The following is a 19923-nucleotide window of genomic DNA, read 5'->3' on the forward strand; positions in this document are numbered from 1 at the left end:
GGGAAAAAAACAGAATGGAAAGACTAGAGGTCTCTTCAAGAAACTTAGAGATACCAAGGGAACATTTTATGCAAAGATAGGCTCAAAAAAGGACAGAAATGGTATGGACCTAACAGAAGCAGAAGATATTAAGAAGAAGTGGCAAGAATACACAGAAGAACTGTACAAAAAAGATCTTCGTGACCCAGATAATCACGATGGTGTAATCACTCACCTAGAGCCAGATGTCCTGGAATGTGAAGTCAAGTGGGCCTTAGAAAGCATCACTATGAACAAAGCTAGTGGAGGTGATGGAATTCCAGTTGAGCTATTTCAAATCCTAAAAGATGATGCTGTGAAAGTGCTGCACTCAGTATGCCAGCAAATTTGGAAACCTCAGCAGTGGCCACAGGACAGGAAAAGGTCAATTTTCATTCCAATATCAAAGAAAGACAATGCCAAAGAATGCTCATACTACTGCACAACTGCAGTCATCTCACACACTTGTAAAGTAATGCTCAAAATTCTCCAAGCCAGGCTTCAGTAGTATGTGAACCGCGAACTTCCATAGGTTCAAGCTGGATTTAGAAAAGACAGAGAAATGAGAGATCAAAATGGCAACATGAGCTGGATCATTGAAAAAGCAAGAGAGTTCCAGAAAAACATCTATTTCAGCTTTATTGAAAAGCCTTTGACTGTGTGGATCACAATAAACTGTGGAAAATTCTGAAAGAGATGGGAATATCAGACCACTTGCTCTTGAGAAATCTATATGCAGGTCAGGAAGCAACAGTTAGAAGTGGAACAACAGACTGCTTCCAAATAGGAAAAGGAGTATGTCAAGGCTGTATATTGTGACCCTGCTTATTTAACTTATATGAAGAATACATCATGAGACATGCTGGGCTGGGAGAAGCACAAGCTGGAATCGAAATTTCCAGGAGAAATATCAATAAGCTCATATATGCAGATGACACCACCCTTATGGCAGAAAGTGAAGAGGAACTAAAGAGCCTCTTGAGGAAAGTGAAAGAGGAGAGTGAAAAAGCTGACTTGAATTTCAACATTCAGAAAACTAAGATCATGGCAACTGGTCCCATCACTTCATGGGAAATAGATGGGAAACAGTGGAAACAGTGGCTGAATTTATTTTGGGGGGGGGCTCCAAAATCACTGCAGATGGTTATTGCAGCCATGAAATTAAAAGATGTTTACTCCTTGGATGGAAAGTTATGACCAACCTAGATAGTATATTGAAAACCAGAGATATTACTTTGCCAACAAAGGTCTGTCTAGTCAAGGCTATGGTTTTTCCAGTGGTCATGTATGGATGTGAGAATTGGACTGTGAAGAAAGCTGAGCACTGGAGAATTGATGATTTTGAACTGTGGTGTTAAAGAAGACTCTTGAGAGTCCCCTTGACTGCAAGGAGATCCAACCAGTCCATCCTAAAGGAGATCAGTCCTGGGTGTTCACTGGAAGGCCTGATACTGAAGCTGAAACTCCAGTACTTGGCCACCTCATGCGAAGAGTTGACTCACTGGAAAAGACCCTGATGCTGGGAGGGATTGGGGGCAGGAGAAGAATGGGACGACAGAGGATGAGATGGCTGGATGGCATCACTGACTTGATGGACACAAGTTTGAGTGAACTCCGGGAGATGGTGATGGACAGGGAGGCCTGGTGTGCTGTGATTCATGGGGTCGCAAAGAGTCGGACACAACTGAGCGACTGAACCTAACTGAACTGAATGGGACCGGATACCATGATCTCAGTATTCTGAATGTTGAGTTTTAAGCCACCTTTTTCACTCTCCTTTTTCACTTTTACCAAGAGACTCTGTGGTTCTTCTTCGCTTTCTGCCATAAGGGTTGTGTCATCTGCCTATCTGAGGTTATTGATATTTCTCCCAGAAATCTTGAATCCAGTTGTGCTTCATCCAGTCCAGCATTTCTCATGATGTACTATGCATATAAGTTAAATAAACACAGTGACAAAATACAGCCTTGACGTACTCCTTTTCTGATTTGAAACCAGTCTGTCGTTCCATGACCAGTTCTAACTATTGCTTCCTGACCTGCATACAAGTTTCTCAAGAGGCAGTTCAGGTGGTCTGGTATTCCCATTTCTTTAAGAATTTCCCACAGTTTATTGTGATTCACACAGTCAAAGCCTTTGGCATACTCAAGAAAGCAGAAATAGATGTTTTTTTGGAACTCTCTTGCTTTTTTGATGATCCAAGGGATGTTTGCAATTTGATCTCTGGTTCCTCTGCCTTTTCTAAAACCAGCTTGAACATCTGGAAGTTCAATGTTCATGAACTGTTGAAGCCTCCCTTAGAGAATTTGAGCGTTACTTTGCTAGCATGTGAAATGAGTTCAATTTTGAGGTAGTTTGAATATTCTTTGGCATTGTCTTTCTTTGAGACTGAAATGAAAACTGACCATTTCCAGTCCTGTGGCCACTGCTGAGGTTTCCAAATTTGCTGGCATACTGAGTGCAGCACTTTCACAGCATCATCTTTTAGGATTTGAAATAGCTCAACTGGAATTCCATCACCTCCACTAGCTTTGTTCATAGAAATGCTCCTTAAGGCCCACGTGACTTGATATTCCATAGTTCTTCAAGCACTCTATTAGAACTAATCCCTTGAATCTATTTCTCACTTCCACCGTATAATTGTAAGGGATTTGATTTAGGTCATACCTGAATGGTCTAGTGGTTTTCCCTACTTTCTTCAGTTTAAGTCTGAATTTGGCAATAAGGAGTTCATGGTCTGAACCACAGTCAGCTCCTGGTCTCGTTTTTGCTGACTGTATAGAGTTTCTCCATCTTTGGCTGCAAATAACATACTCAACCTGATTTCGGTATTGACTATCTGGTGATGTCCATGTGTAGAGCCTTCTCTGGTATAGTTGGAAGAGGGTGTTTGCTATGACCAGTGCATTCTCTTGGAAAAACTCTATTAGCCTTTGCCCTACTTCATTCTGTACTCCAAGGCCAAATTTGCCTGTTATTCCAGGTGTTTCTCGACTTCCTCCTTTTGCATTCCAATCCCCTATAATGAAAAGGACATCTATTTGGGGTGTTTGTTCTAGAAGGTCTTGTAGGTCTTCATAGAACCATTCAACTTCAGTTTCTTCAGCATCACTGGTTGGCACATAGACTTGGATTACTGTGATATGGAATGGTTTGCCTTGGTAACGAACAGATATCATTCTGTCATTTTTGAGATTGCATCCAAGCACTGCATTTCAGACTCTTTTGTTGACTATGACAGCTACTCCATTTCTTCTAAGGGATTCCTGCCCACTAAAGTAGAGATAATGGTCATCTGAGTTAAATTGACCTGAATTAAATTGACCTATTCCAGTCCATTTTACTTCACTGATTCCTAAACTGTTGATGTTCACTCTTGCCATCTCCTGTTTGACCACTTCTAATTTGCCTTGATTCATGGACCTAAGGTTCCAGGTTCCTATGCAATAGTGCTCTTTACAGCACTGGACTTGAATTTCATCACCAGTCACATCCAAAACTGGGTGTTGTTTTTGCTTTGGCTCCAGCTGTTCATTCTTTCTGTAGTTATTTCTCAACTGATCTCCAGTAGCATACTGGGCACCTACCGACCTGGAGAATTTATCTTTCAGTCCTATCTTTTTGCCTTTTCATACTGTCATGGGGTTCTCAAGGTAAGAATACTGAAGTGGTTTTCCCTTCCCTTCTCCAGTGGACCACATTTTGTTAAGTTTATGTTAAGGCTCACTATAATTCTAAGTATAGATAGTCCTCATAAATCCTAATACCATTTAATTTCTAATCAAATATAAAGAGCTTGTGGTTACTAACTTAAATATATTAATTTAAATAACAAATAAATACATGATACACTATATTTCAAGAATAGCAGTCAAAAATCAGAAAATCATTGAGTATATAAACTGAAAGTTCGTAAACCAAGGAAATCATCTCTTGCTAATGGTAACTTGTTTTCTTATCAACAACCTGGTACTGTGACTATTTCTAGGTTTTTAGCTGCATCTCTTGCTCCTCATTGGGAAAAGATAATGGCAACCCACTCCAGTATTCTTGCCTAGAGAATCCTGTGGACAGAGGAGCCTGGTGAGCTGCCACCTATGGGGTCGCACAGAGTTGGACACAACTGAAGTGACTTAGCATGCATGCATGCATGGACATGACACTGAGCGATTTCACTTTCACTTTTCACTTTCATGCATTGGAGAAGGAAATGGCAACCCACTCCAGTGTTCTTACCTGGAGAATCCCAGGGACGGAGGAGCCTGGTGGGCTGCCGTCTATAGAGTCACACAGAGTCAGACATGACTGAAGTGACTTAGCAGCAGCAGTATCTTGCTCCTCATCACTTAATCTTCTCTTATGATTTTAAAATTAATAAATACATGCTAATGATTTATGAAATTTTTATGTATATCACTGGATTCTATGTAAGCACTTTATAAAAGCACCTCTTTTACCAGGAGACCTATCCCCAGGCACTGTCCTCTGAAAGCAGAGATTGAGTGTTGTTCTCCCCTCAACTCTGGCACTCAGCCTACACTGGTTATTTGGCAGGCCCCATTATTAAATTAATTTGAATAGCAAAGAACAGAAAAAGGTTGTTTTACTTTTGTTTTTAAACATACATGATAACTACTAGCACTTTTGAGCACAACATAAACCTATAATGTGATAAGACTTTCAGAGATATTCAATTTGAATAATGCTACAAGGAACAGGTGAGTGCGGCTCTGTGTGTGTGTGTGTGTGTGTGTGATGTGTATATATACACATATTGTGTGTGTATTTAACATTTATATGTTGTCAAATTTTGAGGGTTTCTTTCCAAAGTCCATTTTAAAACATGAGTACTCTAACATTAACAGATCATCCTGGATTGAGTCAAATCCAAATAATCTACCATGTTACATACTTATGAAAATATAAAATATAAAACTTAGCTTAAGGAATTTATTCATAGCCTAAGTAGACTGTTTAGAAATGTGTGTAAGTATACTATTCCTTGTATTTGTTATTATATATAAGCAGACAAAAAATAATCAGAGGCACTGAATAATTTAGTATGTATAGATAAACTTAGTTTGCTCATTTAGCTATAAATTAGAAATAGTATGTATATTTATATAGTAAAAATATCTTTTGGAATAACTATATCATCTGTAGAAATATATGTGACAAAAATACTTATCATAACCCTTAAAAGCAAACAAATATTTTGGTGGAGTACTGAAAGAACAATCAATACTCTAAAATTTTAAATTAGCAAAATAACTCTAAAGAAATATAAATTGCAGAACAAGTTTTGAATGACTACCAAATAAAATAGACTTTCATTTTAGTAGAATGACCCACTCTAAGGAATGATTCTCAGGTTTCAATTAATGGTTCTAACTGGTTCAAACTTGTTAACCAATGCTTTTTAAATTATTTAATATACTCTGTTCATATGAAATCATTTCATTATAATCACATGTCAAAACTAATAATTTATTTCTTTACAATGAAAAATTTTCTTATCCTTGTTTCAATCTCAAAAAGAAGAAATCCAATTCCTCAAAAAGCTTTTTCATCCAAACTGTTTAAATTTCAGCACAATTCTTAGCCCTGGGTGAGAAATGTCTGAAGCAATATTTCCTCACAGAATATGAAATTATAAACAACATCTAAGGGAATGAAGGAAGAAATGAAATATAGAGGAAAAATGTGACAATGACAAATATAATACCAGTAAGTAATTTAACCTTATTGTAAATCATTTTTCTTACCCATCTAAAAAAAAAAAAGATTATTCTAAACTCTCCTCAAAGATAGAGGGAGATACTGGCAAGATAATTGGTTTGTAAACACAGCACTGATATCAACTTTTATCACCTCTGTGGTCCAATGACTAACATCCATTTCCACTAAAACTTGATGGAAGGTGATGTTAGAGAAGACTTCTAAATAAAAGGATTACTACTATTTTTTCTATTTGCTAGTCAAAGTAATGGCCCTTAAAATGGGAGAGAACTATAGGGCTAAAAGTTAGGATGTATACTAAATTAACTAAATTTCCTAGGAGGTTTCTTGAAACATATTAGAAAGATTGAACTTTAAACATCAGGAGCATTAAAAAAAAAAAAAAAACAGTTCAGAAATCCCATATGGCATCTCACTGAATCTTTGTGCATGAGAAGAAAAATATTCATTCATTATTTATTCATTATTTACCAATTTATTAAATAAATATTGATATTAAATTTTGAAATAGAGGCAGTTCCTCAGATAGTCCCATGGGTAGAAAACTTTATAAAGGAGTTAAATAGACCAAAAACACATCAAAATGAATACTTTCCAATAAATATCAAATATCATGTATGAACTTTAGTAGATGCCACGATTTATAAGAATTTATAAGTTCTTAAATCACCCATTGATAAGAATAACTGATAAGTAAACTATCACAATGTTCATTGGTACCACGCTGTGGTTAACTAGCATCAAACTGGAAAGTAACATTATTCTGTTTTATAATGTACATGGTTCTTCAACCACAAACATAACAAATGATGCTAACTGATTCCGTGGCATTGATACCAACACCTCCTGTTGACTGCGTATTGGTGATTTTATAATTGCGGTTGGCAATTTAATTCTTAATCATGCTTGTTTACTTGCAAGAGTAATCAGGAAATGTAATTTATTCAATTTCAAGGAACAGTTCAGAAATTGGGAAATATGACACCTCAGTAAATGTTCTAAGTAGTGCTTATTAATAAAACTGGAAGAGCTTCATAGTGCTTTTAGCAATAGTCTACCAGAGAAAATCACAAATTCATCACATATATACCAAACAATTCTTTGATATTAATTTAATTGATCTATGTCAAGTTTGCTTTTAACCAGGGTTTGGTAAACTATGAATCATGGGACAGATCCAGCTGGCTGCCAATTTCTGTAAATAAAATTCCATTAGACCACAGCCACAACAATGTAGCCACACCCATCAGCTGACATATTGTCTATGTGGCTGCAAATGCAATATATCAGCATAACTGAGTGGTTCTGACAGAGACCATTTGACCTAGAAATGCTGAAGGTATTTACTATCTGGACTTCTACATAAACTGTTTGCTCACTTCTGCTTTAGGCTATCAAATATCATGTTCTGTTAACTGAAGAAACCAATTCAGAAAAGTATATCTAACTTACTAGCTATCTTCACTAACTGTCAAAATGGGATACTTCCTTGCCCCCTTAAAAAATAAAATCAACATAAACACTCCTAATGGATGGAATTTAGTACATATCATAATAATCTAGGGCTTCCCTGGTGGCTCAGATGGTAAAAGAATATGCCTGCAATGCAGGAGATCCAGGTTCAATCCCTTGGTTTAGAAGTTCCCCTGGAGAATGGAATGGCAACCCACTCCAGTATTCTTGCCTGGAGAATTCGGACATAGAAGCCTGGCAGGCTACAGTCCATGGGATCACAAAGAGTCAGACACAATAGCAACTAACACACACACATAATAATAATATGATTATATAATTAATCATATAATAATAATAATCTAGAGAAATAATAATCTAGAGAAATAGATAATCTAGAGAATAATAATCTAGAGAAATAATAGATAAGGCAGAAAATTTCTTTTAAATGTAATGTGCTAAAAAATGAGAAATAATAAGCAGAAAAACTGAATGCAATGTATGTCTTCTAGAAGAGAAGACTGATACAGAAAAAATATAGAATCAGGTACTGTGTTATATATGGAATGAACCCAAATTAATTAGAAATAGCAGTAACAAAATAAACCAATGTACTTATAAACAATAATGAATTATCTATAAACCCATTCTATTACTCTTCTTAAATTGTAGAAAATGCCAACTATAATTACAAAATATGTATTCAAAACATGTAAACCACTAATTTTCCCCTTGTAAAAGCCTGATTCAAAAAGCAATTTACTTTATGGTTTACTTAAGCTTTGCAACTACATTAAAATATGATAGTATAGACACAACAGCTTGTTAACAAGATTATCATAACATTAAAATCATAATGTGGCACTTCAATTACGGATACTTAAAGCTAATCCTCACAGCACCAATTTTTATCTCCTAAATAATTTTAGCTATTAACTGCTAATTCAAAGTCTGGATCTAAAATGGTATACATTCTAGAGTAAGACTTGGCTCTCTACTTTTCTTTGGCAGCAAAATAAAAACTATATCCTTTCTTTCCAATCTTTAACACATAATCTTTTACTACTAACGGAAAAATGCAATTTTTTTGTTACCTTAGTTTAGTACTATTTATTTATCTTGTTGCTAAAGTTGTTATAAATAGTAACACTGAATATACTAATAATATATATTTCGTTTGGGTCTTATTATTCTAAATGTATCCAGTTGTCATAAAATAGCAGTTAAAATACTAATTTTATTTTTTTATACATATTCCTTTAACGAACCATTGTCTAGTACACCGTAGGCACTAGGTTGAAAGAACCAGTGCTCAGACTAACATTATAATGCATTTTATAAATATACAATTGTATTAATCCATTCCTGATTTATTTGTGCTGCTGTTTCACAAAATTCATAATTGATAAGTACATAATCAGTATTTCTCACATTCAAGTTCTAAGTTCAAAGTAGAGAAAAATATTGTAAATCAACATAGTTCCTAATTCATATATCCCAATTGCTACCAAATCCAGAAATAATCTACAGTATTAATATTAAGCATATATTTGATTTATTAAACATTAGTGAAAATTAATATAGAACATTCCTATTTCCCAAGAATGGCGAAAAAATTAAATTATCTGGCTCATCTAAAAGTGAATGACAACTCTTGCTTTTACTCATCCCTGGAGAGAATGAAAGTAACCTTCTTAAGTTATACAGTAAATAGATAATATCAAATGTATGTGTGAGTGTGCATGCACATGTGCACATTTGCACACATATGTGTGTGTATACATTTATATTCATCACACAAATTAACTTAATTACATTGAATATATAATAAAATTCAATTAACTACATATTCTTATGCAATTAATCATTTTTGTAATGCCTAACTTACATTTTTTAAGCTGCATTTCAATAATGTTTCTCAAAGTAGTTGCATCACCATTATCTAGAAAAAATGATGGTGTGCTTTTGTCTTTATATTGTATAAAATCTACTATGTGCATATTAGAGTGTGTGCCTCTCTCTAACAGAAATGATAATTAGACAAGATATTCTCCTCTGCATGGAAGAAAAGAAGATACTCTTGTGACCTGATCATTGTGGGTAGGTGGGAGAGCTTTCCAAATATCACTGCTGATCCATTCAGTGGAAAAAAACTTAGACAACTATAATTACCATAGGATCAAGAAATAGGATTAAAATAGAAAGTTTACACACTGCCTCTGCATCCAGTTTCACAGGTCAAACTTTGCATATAGTTAAAACACACATACATACAAGGGCTTTAATGATATGTTTATTTTTGAAAACTTAATTACGATTTTTTGAAAACAAAATTACATTACTGATACTAAATCAATATGCAGCCACTGATATCATGATATAATGTATTCAGGATTTTAAACAATTTGTGTTTACTTTTCATGCCATTAAACAATCTGTTGATTGCATGAGAAGTATTTTAATAATTATTTCTCATTTTATTTTATATTTTTCTTCAATGCCACTTCAAATTTTCTCATGCCTGATTTTTGTTTTCTAAACTGCTCATTCAATTCACTATTCATAAGTGTTTAGGCTGCCTGCTCTTCCCCCATTCCTCTTTTCTTGTTACCATCATAGAAGAATTTCATTGAAACTTGCTGTGCATACAACTGTAATTATAATAGATATATCTGAAAAGCAAAGGAATCTCCAAATTTCAAATGCAATCATACCACAAGGTTTTCTTGACTGAGACAGGAAGATTTGGAAAGAGAACAATTGAAATTAATGGAAATAAGAGTACATATACATGAACATATATATATATAAACAAACACACATTTACACATATACAATATATATACACATACACCCACGACAACTTATCTGCAAGTGTAAGGTTAAGTTATTGTTATTCAGTCACTAAATCGTGTCCAACTTTTTGTGATCCCATGGACTGCAGCACTCCAGGCTTCCCTGTCCTTCACTATCTCCCAGCATGGCTTAGTCATTCAGTCCTGTCTGACTCTTTGTGACCCCATGGACTGTAACCACCAGACTCTTGTCCATGGGAATTTTCCAGGCAAAAATACTGGAGAGGGTTGCCATGCCCTCCTCCAGAGGATCTTCCCAACACAGGGATTGAACCCAGGTCTTCCACACTGCAGGCACAGTCCTTACTGTACTGTCTCCCAGAGTTTGCTCAAAATAATGTCCTTAGTCTGTGGTGCCATCCAATCATCTCATCCTCTACCGCCCCCCTTCTCCTCTTTCCCTCAGTCTTTCCCAGCATCAGGGGCTTTTCCAATGAGTCAGCTCTTTGCTTCAGGTAGCCAAAATATTTCAGCTTCAGCTTCAACATCAGTCTTTCCAATGAATATTACAGTTGATTTCCTCTAGGATTGACTGGTTTGGTCTCCTTTTAATATGATCTCCAAATCTTATTCAGATGGATAAAATTACTCCAGTAACTAGATGGTCCAATTCATTTAGAAATACCAGTTAAAGAAATAGTGTAGCTTGACCATTATGCTTAGCAAGGAGTGTAAAATTAATGTAAATAAAACAATAAGAAACTAAAACAATATTGAAGTACCAGGAGTAACACAACCCTTTGACCAGATGGCAAACAGCCTCAGTACCACTAAATATTAGCCAGGGGATTAAATTAAAATTGTTCTTTATAAACTAATACATCTAGAAGGGAAAAACTGAAAAATATCTCTTTTTAATGTCTTTGAATCTCTCTTCAGATCTCACTCTTACAATGAAAAGTTTAGATTGCTATCTATATTCCTTCTAACTCTCAAAGTCTATGAGTCTAAAGTAAAGCAATAGCTTTAAAGGATTTTTACCTTTCGACTTAAATGATGTTTAGAATGTATCTCTTAAAATTATTCTCCTAATTTATACAGTTATACTTTCAGTTTTAACTCTGGATACATAAGTATACCTACAATTACTATTACAGACACCAGAAAAAAAGGCAAGAACATAAACTGTGCAACTCAACATCACCATCTAGTGACAGAATTCCTAACACGTGACAAAGCTAAGCAAAAAGGAATAGATCTCAGAGATATAATGCCCTGTTAGTCCATCTCTGTAATAATGATCCAAATATAATAGCTCTCACTGAATATGTTTGTCCAGCAAATAAAATACTAACCCCTAATTGGCAATGTCTGTACTCTAAAATGTAATTTATATTCTCACCATAGAGGTATAGCCATAGATCTCACCAATCTATATTTTTGTGTATGAAGTCATTGTCAGAAAGCTTCATACACTTTTTAACACTTTTTCTTAATGAGCTATATTCTATATGTACCTTTTCTTTAAGATTTTGACACTCCATTTTCTCAGGTTATTCAACTTCAAATGCTTTCCAATTTCTTATTTCTACTATGCATGCCCACTACTGCCTCAGGAAGTAAAAAAGAGGACAAAGAGATATTGTTTTTAAAAAACTCCCACTTTTCCCCTTCATATTTAGATTTTTTTACAGGAGCTAAGACAGGTGTAAAATATTATAATATAGAAATCAAATCATTTTGGCATGATAAGAGAGTTGATTGACCAAGATAAGGGAAAAAATGATGAAAAAAATTGAGAATTTCACCTCTAAATCAACTATTATCATACTATAGAGATTTCACTTAGAGATGATACATTTTTTCTATTGTTAAAAAATTTTTATGTCATCATTTTTAAAAATCGTGTACAATATTTCCACAGAGCCATGGAACTACAATGGACTCGATAAGTTAGACAAAAATTATCCCCTCTGGTAGTATTCTACATTCTATGGGCTTCCCAGGCGGAGCTGTCTTCTGCACTGACTCTCCTGTCAATGCAGGAGACAGAGGAGATGAGGGTTCAATCCCTGGGCTGGGAAATCCCCTGCAGGAGAGCATGGCAACTCCCTCCAGTATTCTTTCTTGGAGAATCCCATGGACAGACGAGCCTGGCAAGCTATGGTTCATAGGGTCACAAAGAGTCGGACACAACTGAAGCAACTTACTTAGCACAGTATTCTATGTTATAAAACCACACTGAAGTTTTCCAGTCAATTCCATTATGTACAACATATACTTTCTTTGAAATAAGCACTATCTACCATTAAATGGAAATGATATATACAAACATTACAGTACTTTGTATCTTCATTTTCTAAATGTTTCATAAATTAAAAAGCATTCTCTTCTACATTATTATTTTCTTCATATCACTTCTATTTTAATCTTACCTTACAAAAAAGTAAGATTTAAAACATGCCTTTATCTAAAATCAAGTTTTGGAGTCTAAAATCTGATTTTGCCTCTTATTCTAGTATTTGCATCTTATTTTATTCTTTTAATTTTTCATTATTTTTCTAAATCATTCATAATATGCTCTGATTATAGAAAACTCAGAACAGAAAGCCACACACCTGAAAAAAATGCAAGTCCACCACCCAGACACAGTAGCCATTTTACTATGTTTACTCCTACTTTTTCTCTTCATTTTTTAAATATTCAATGAAGATCATGTGCTACACCCAGTTTTGTTTCCTGGCATTTTTCACGAAACATTATAACATGAGGGTTCTTGGGTCACTAAAAATCACTCTGCTAAAGATCATTTTAATATCCAGGTATAACTAAATATGCCACAATGTACCACTATGTATATAATTTATAATATATCCTATATATGAATATATTCTAGAAACCTCATTTTCTGCATTTTCTTATTTATTTCCTTAATAGTAGACCATCAGGTTTGGCTAATTGTTTTGATTTGTTTAGTTATAGTTTGAGGAATAGTTTCAGATTGCCCATAATGTCTACGTCTTGTGCATAACATATTTCACAAAGTTAAATTTATGTGAAAAGGGGGATGCTTGTTTCAAGGTTCTTATTACTTATTGGTACACTCCTTTCCTTCAATCCACAAGTAATCTCAGCTCTTTCTGAGCTCTGAGAATGGGACAATGACTCTTATCACTCCATCTCCAGCACTCAAAATCTCATCTGTAACTGAAATGCAGTAATGTCAATAGCCAAGAAATTAGTACTTTTAAATGTAATTTATATTTTGCTTGCCATTACAGTTGATTATTTTAAGGGTTTCTTAATCATACTCTGCCAATTAAGCACTGATCTCCTAAACCTTTTTGAATCTCTTACACACTTGGCAATACAGAACACTGATGTCTTTAAATTTTTGTATTTTTCCATCTACAGAAGCTCTTTTAATGTAATCAAAGCTCGGTTATTTCCCAACTTTTTAGATTATTATTTCTTTTCCCATCCAAACCTCTGAGATAGTCTCTCACGTAGTTTATTGGACTTTGGCTATCTCATTTATTTCCTTTAGCTCTTTAATATACATGAAACTTCCTTTAACAGCTAGCTGTGAGGTGAAAATATAAGGTGATTTATTTTTCTAAACAACCAAATAACTGCCTCTTAGACCATCTGCTGAGTGATTCAACATGTCCTGGATGATTGGGGTGGTCTAATATAACTACCTCATACGATCTTCATAGAATAGGTAATACACAGAAAAACGTCACAAATTTCCATCTTTATCTTAAAACTGACCACCTTACTAAATTCTTTTATGAATTTCTAGAGTGTTTTTGTTGTTAATTCTATAGAGATGTCTCAGTTCAGTTCAGTTCAGTTCAGTTGCTCAGTCGTGTTCGACTCTGTGACCCCATGAATCGCAGCACGCCAGGCCTCTCTGTCCATCACCAACTCCCAGAGTTCACCCAAACTCATGTCCATCGAGTCGGTGATGCCATCCAGCCATCTCATCCTCTGTCGTCCCCTTCTCCTCCTGCCCCCAATCCCTCCCAGCAACAGAGTCTTTTCCAATGAGTCAACTCTTCGCATGAGGTAGTCAGATGCAGACAAAAACATTTGACAAAGTTCAACATCCATATATGATAATAAAAATGAGAAAAATAAAATAGATAAGAATGGAAATTGTCTCAACATAACTAAGACGAACTATGAAGTTGTTTTTCAGTAGCTAAGTCATGTCCAACTCTTTGTGACCCCATGAACTGCAGCACGCCAGCCTTCGCTGTCCTTAACTATGTCCCAGAGCTTGTTCAAACTCATATCTGTTGAGCCAGTGATGCCATCCTACCCTCTCATCCTCATAACATATAAATCATGCCTTCAGAGAATAACAGTCACCTTGTCTCCTCCTTATCTTATTTGTTAATTTGGGTTTTATATCCATTATTATGTTCTGGATCTACTTTTACTCTTCATTTTTTGAGAGAGAGTGTGTGTGATGTGTATGTGTGATATGTGTGAACATGGTTTAGCCTTTCCCTAGACTTTCCTTTGGTGAGAATTCCATCAGTGAGAGGAAGATGGATGTCATGTTAGCAACACAAAAACATTCTTCCAGGACAATGCTGTCCAAACCAGAGCCACTAACCACATGCAACAATTTACATTTAAATTAATAGAAATTAAAATAAATTGAATTTTCAGTTCTTCAGTTACACTGGCCACAGTTCAAGTGCTCAGTAACCCCACACGGCCAGTGGGGGTCATAATGAACAGTCGAGAAAGTTCTACTGAGTGGCACTGCTCTAGATGAATCCATGAGCTACAGAACATGGGGCAAGAAAGCCACCATCCTTTGTGTCTCAGGCACATCACACTATAGGAGAAGGTTATTTAAAATTTTTAAATCTGAAAATACACTTCTCTCTGAAACATTTTCCTAAACCAAGTATTTCATTAGGCATCTGGTTAGACTTGCCTCCTTTCTGATTCCGTGCCTATTGTTGGAAATCAGATGCTTTCCTATGGCTACAAATATCAAAATATTTAACAAATCCCAGTCTTCAATCTCTAGTCTTTTTCCTGAGTTACAGAGTTGTCTATTCTCTTGCCTACTGCACATGTACACATGGGTTTGCCACAGCTATCTCAAATTCATCTGGAAAACAAAATCGTCTTACTTTATCCTTCTTTTCTCTCCCCCATCTCAATTAATGTATATCCAAATACTCTAATAAAACATTTGAGTTTAAACATATACAGTTCTACATGTAAAGTATAACTCAATAAAACTGGAAGGGAAAAGAAAACAGGTGAATACAAACTCAAAAAACTTTTTTCAACTTGTCCTTGATAAATATCCTTATTCTTACTTTTAATCTTTATAAAAAATTCAACAAAAAATTTTTAAGTACCTACTATATACTAATACTATGGTAAGGCTAAGAATAAAAAGGAGGGCAAAATAGCAATTCTCCTACCCTCATGGGCTCTACTATCTAGCAGGATATGAAGTAACTTAGACTTTATTCTGCAAGCATAAGAAAACTTTAAAAGGTGATAAACAGAGCAACACTAATTAGAGCAAGTTTATGGTTGTTGTGGCTATTAAATTACAAAGTTTCATCAGATCTACCTTCTAAATATTTTAAATTTCTCAAAGGCACTCCCCCTCTGTTCCCTGCTGCCCCCTTCTACCTTTATATTAGTGGTGTCACTGACTGCTCTCTCTTACCCTCTTCACTGTACCCTCTACTATGCTGCCAAAACAAGCTTTTAAATTATTTTTTTCCATTCTGAGTATGAGTTAAAACCTAATCTAAAACCTAGGCTGTAACCTGTTATACTTTTTAAATAGTCCACGATAGGTCCTTACACCCAGGATTCGATCTTCACATCTGGAACCAGGAAGAAGTCCAGGAGCGGACCTCAAAAATTGCTCAGCTGGGACACTGATGAAAGAACAGGTTCAAGATCGCATGGCAAAGACTGGCCACAGAGAGGACTGGATGAGGTGACAGAGTATTGACAGAGGCAGAGACCTCTCTTTTTTGTTCTGAGCTCATAAGTAGCAGAACCTTAAACCCGGGGCTATTCAATAATACCTGAACACAGCAGCTACAAGATGTCAGACTTCACATACAGTCCAGTTTTGTTCCGCATCTCCAGGCTAGACACACTCAGAAGGAGGGTACCATTGTAGGTGCCCAGAGCCCACCAAGGGCTGCTGCAGAGGTGAAGTTAGTGAGAAAAACAGAACGCTCCACTGCCAAGCTATGCCATACCAATGGGCCAAGAGGGAAACTGCCACGGGATTTTGGCTACAGGGAAACAACTCAAGTATTGGGGCTCCAAGTCTTCACATCAAGCATTTGATTTTTGTGTCTGTCTCCTCCACTAGGCCATTAGTTCCTTGAGGGCAGAGACTCTCTAATTTATATCTGTAACCCCATTATCTGGTATATTACTAAAACCCAATAAATGTTAATTAAATAATGAATAACTGACTCTATCCCCACATTGTATTTTCTTATCCTATTCAAATTCTGAAAAGCTGTGAAATAATCTTCATACTTTTTATTCTTTTCACCACCTTTGTTAAAAACCCCAATCTGCTGCTGCTATGTGTGTGCTGTCGTGTCTGACTCTTTGCAACCACATGAACTGTAGGCTACCAGGCTCCTCTGTCCATATGATTTCCCAGGCAAGAACACTGGAGTGGGTTACCATTTTCTCCTCTAAGGGATATTCCCAACCCAGGGATCAGACCAATGTCTCCTGAGTCTCCTGCTCTGGCATGCAGATACTTTACCACTGAGCTACCTGCTGCTGCTGCTGCTGCTAAGTTGCTTCAGTTGTGTCCAACTCTATGCGACCCCATAGACGGCAGCCCACCAGGCTCCCCCGTCCCGGGGATTCTCTAGGCAAGAACACTAGAGTGGGTTGCCATTTCCTTCTCCAATGCATAAAAGTCAAAAGTGACAGTGAAGTTCCTCAGTCATCTCCAACTCTTCGTGACCCCATGGACCGCAGCCTACCAGGCTCCTTCGTCCATGGGATTTTCCAGGCAAGAGTACTGGAGTGGGGTGCCATTGCCTTCTCCTCGGTTCAGCTCAGTTCAGTTGCTCAGTCATGTCTGACTCTTTGTGACCCCATGAATCACAGCACGCCAGGCCTCCCTGTCCATCACCAACTCCCAGAGTTTACCCAAACTAATGTCCATTGAGTCAGTGATGCTATCCAGCCATCTCATCCTCTGTCGTCCCCTTCTCCTCCTGCCCCCTATCCCTCCCAGCATCAGAGTCTTTTTCAATGAGTCAACTCTTCGCATAAGGTGGCCAAAGTATAGGAGTTTCAGCTTCAGCATCAGTCCTTCCAATGAACACCCAGGACTGATCTCTTTTAGGATGGATTGGTTGGATCTAGGAAGCCCCCAAACCACAATTTTGCCCTTAAGTAATTTAAACCATCTATCCTGGCAAGATGTAGTGTTGGAGAAGATTCTTGAGAGTCCCTTGGACTGTAAGGAGATCCAAGGACGACAGAGGATGAGATGGCTGGATGGCATCACTGACTAGATGGACATGAGTTTGAGTGAACTCCGGGAGTTGGTGACGGACAGGAAGGCCTGGCATGCTGCTATTCATGGGGTCGCAGAGAGTCGGACATGACTTAACGACTGAACTGAACTAAACTGATCTTGGCAGTTCAGACTCTATGTTACTGACCTCTAAAGTGACAGTGAAGTCACTCAGCCCTGTCTGACTCGTTGCGGCCCCATGGACTGTAGCCTACCAGGCTCTTCTGTCCATGGGATTTCCCAGCCAAGAGTACTGGAGTATGCTGCCATTTCCTTCTCCAGGGGATCTTCCCAACCCAGGGATCAAACCAGGGTCTCCTGCATTGCAGACAGACACTTTACCTTCTGAGCCACCAGGGAAGCCTGACTTCCAGGATATGGTATTAAACACATTTTCAACCAGAGTCCTGAGGCCAGCCCCTGAGGTAACTGAAATTTTTGCCAAATTACTCATACTTGTTTCCCAGTGCCCCCCGCCCCCGACTCACACTCTGAGATTCTAAATCGTTCCCATCAATCCTGCCAAACTTGTAACTGCTTTATTTATATCCAAGGATTCTTGACATATAAGGAGAGACATTACTGACCAAATACTGCTGCCTATATGAGTTTTGCAGGAAAATATATTCAAAAAAGCTGAAAAAAATTTTGCTTTACATCAGACCACCTTTACTGTTCTTGAAATACATCTTACACCGGCAGCTCAGTGCCTCTGCTCAATACTTTTCCCTCTAGCTACAAACTCGGCCATCTTCAAGGCCTAGATCAAGTTTCTTACCTTTTCCATGGTTTTGTTTGATTTGACATCCTTCGTGTAAGACAAAAAGTGATTACAGATGACAGAACAATTAATTTTTTGCCCCAGATGCATTCTCCTCATATTCTATTTGTCACATAACATTATAACTTTTTGTTTATAGGCTTCCATAATCTTCCCATTTAAAGAATGAGCTCCTGCTGGATTTTCTAAAGGCAAAACCCCAGAATTTTTGAAAAGTGCTAGGTCCACAGTATGCTATATTATTGAATGTTTTTGGTAACTCAATTATTTAATTTCGCTTAGCGAATCTAAACATGAGCGTGTGTGTGTGTGTGTGTGTGTGTGTGTGTGCAAAATATGCTGCCTATGTAAATAAAGTACATTACACAACCATATATTAAATACTGATTCATCTAGACTATTGCTTTATCTCATAGCGTGGGTGGTTGAGAGGTTACTCCAATCAGGTAATACTTGTTTTTCTCATTAGTTCATCTCTACTGTTTAAAAAGCAGAAAAACCTAGTATTTCCTAAAATGACAAGTATTACAAAATCTGGCAGAATTTAATCATCTCTTCAAATGCAGTTCTCCCATAATTCATTCTGGTTTTTTTTTCCCCTGATGACAAATTTTCTGTACTAATTACATGTCCTTTCCTTGTTCATCGTATTTCCCTCACTCACATCCATTTTTCATTCACATTGCCCCTTTGCAATCTTTTCTATGTTTTTGGCCTTTTATTCAAAGCTTCAGAATTGGCATTCTCTTTGTCTTCCTGTGGGTCTGTGTGCTTACTTCAAATTGAACAGAAATAAAAACACATAGAGTAACTGTAATGTTCTAAATAAATACTGATGTTATGTTTATTATATTCAAAGATATTACAATAAATATTTATAAAAATGATGTTTTCAATGTATACCTGAGGTAGTTTTAGATAGAGGATAAAGAATATACTGAAAAACAGCAGTTCAGTCACAACTCCTGTCTTGGCCTTTTCCACATGTATTTTACTCTTTATTTTTAAATTACTATTCTCAATAACTTTAACTTTCTTAGAATGTCCAACTACATTCTATATACATACAAATTCTCTATTGTGAATTCAGTTTTATTTTCCCCCCCTTTTTTATTAGTAAAGATATTAACAATAAAATAGGCTCACTTGCTCCAGCTGGTAATTTCTCAGTACTAGTAATATATTATTCCTCTTTTTGTGACATCATAATCATCTATATAGAAGTACCATGTATCTTTGTGTAGAAGCTACTGTTTCCATTAAATTTAATTACCTCCCCCTGTGGTTTTAAATAGAAGTGGCTTCAAAATGAGGGCAGCTTCTATTAAATTTAATTACTTTCCCCTGCTGCTTGCGTGGTAAAAGGGAGGTCACTAAATGAGAGCAGCTTCTAGACTAAAGTATATGGTAACTGTGCACCAGCAATAACAAAATTCACCCAAACTACCATTCTAGGGAGTTCCATAGCTTTTATCCCTTCTGCTATTTAAAATATTTTCTTTTGCCTTGAGTTAAGCCCCTAATATAATGAGCATTGATAGGAGGAGATATATTTTAAAAATCAATTTTAGTCTCACAGG

The 19923-nt window shown here is 36.4% G+C and overlaps 1 protein-coding gene across 6 annotated transcripts in view; it reads right to left on the reverse strand.

Annotated features, from left to right (window-relative positions):
• DPYD (dihydropyrimidine dehydrogenase) overlaps nt 1-19923 on the reverse strand; it is a 930457-nt gene that overhangs the window by 789249 nt on the left and 121285 nt on the right. The window lies entirely within an intron of this gene.

This window comes from Ovis aries, chromosome 1 (genome assembly GCF_016772045.2).
Source record: "Ovis aries strain OAR_USU_Benz2616 breed Rambouillet chromosome 1, ARS-UI_Ramb_v3.0, whole genome shotgun sequence".
In the NCBI taxonomy this organism is placed as follows: domain Eukaryota; kingdom Metazoa; phylum Chordata; class Mammalia; order Artiodactyla; family Bovidae; genus Ovis; species Ovis aries.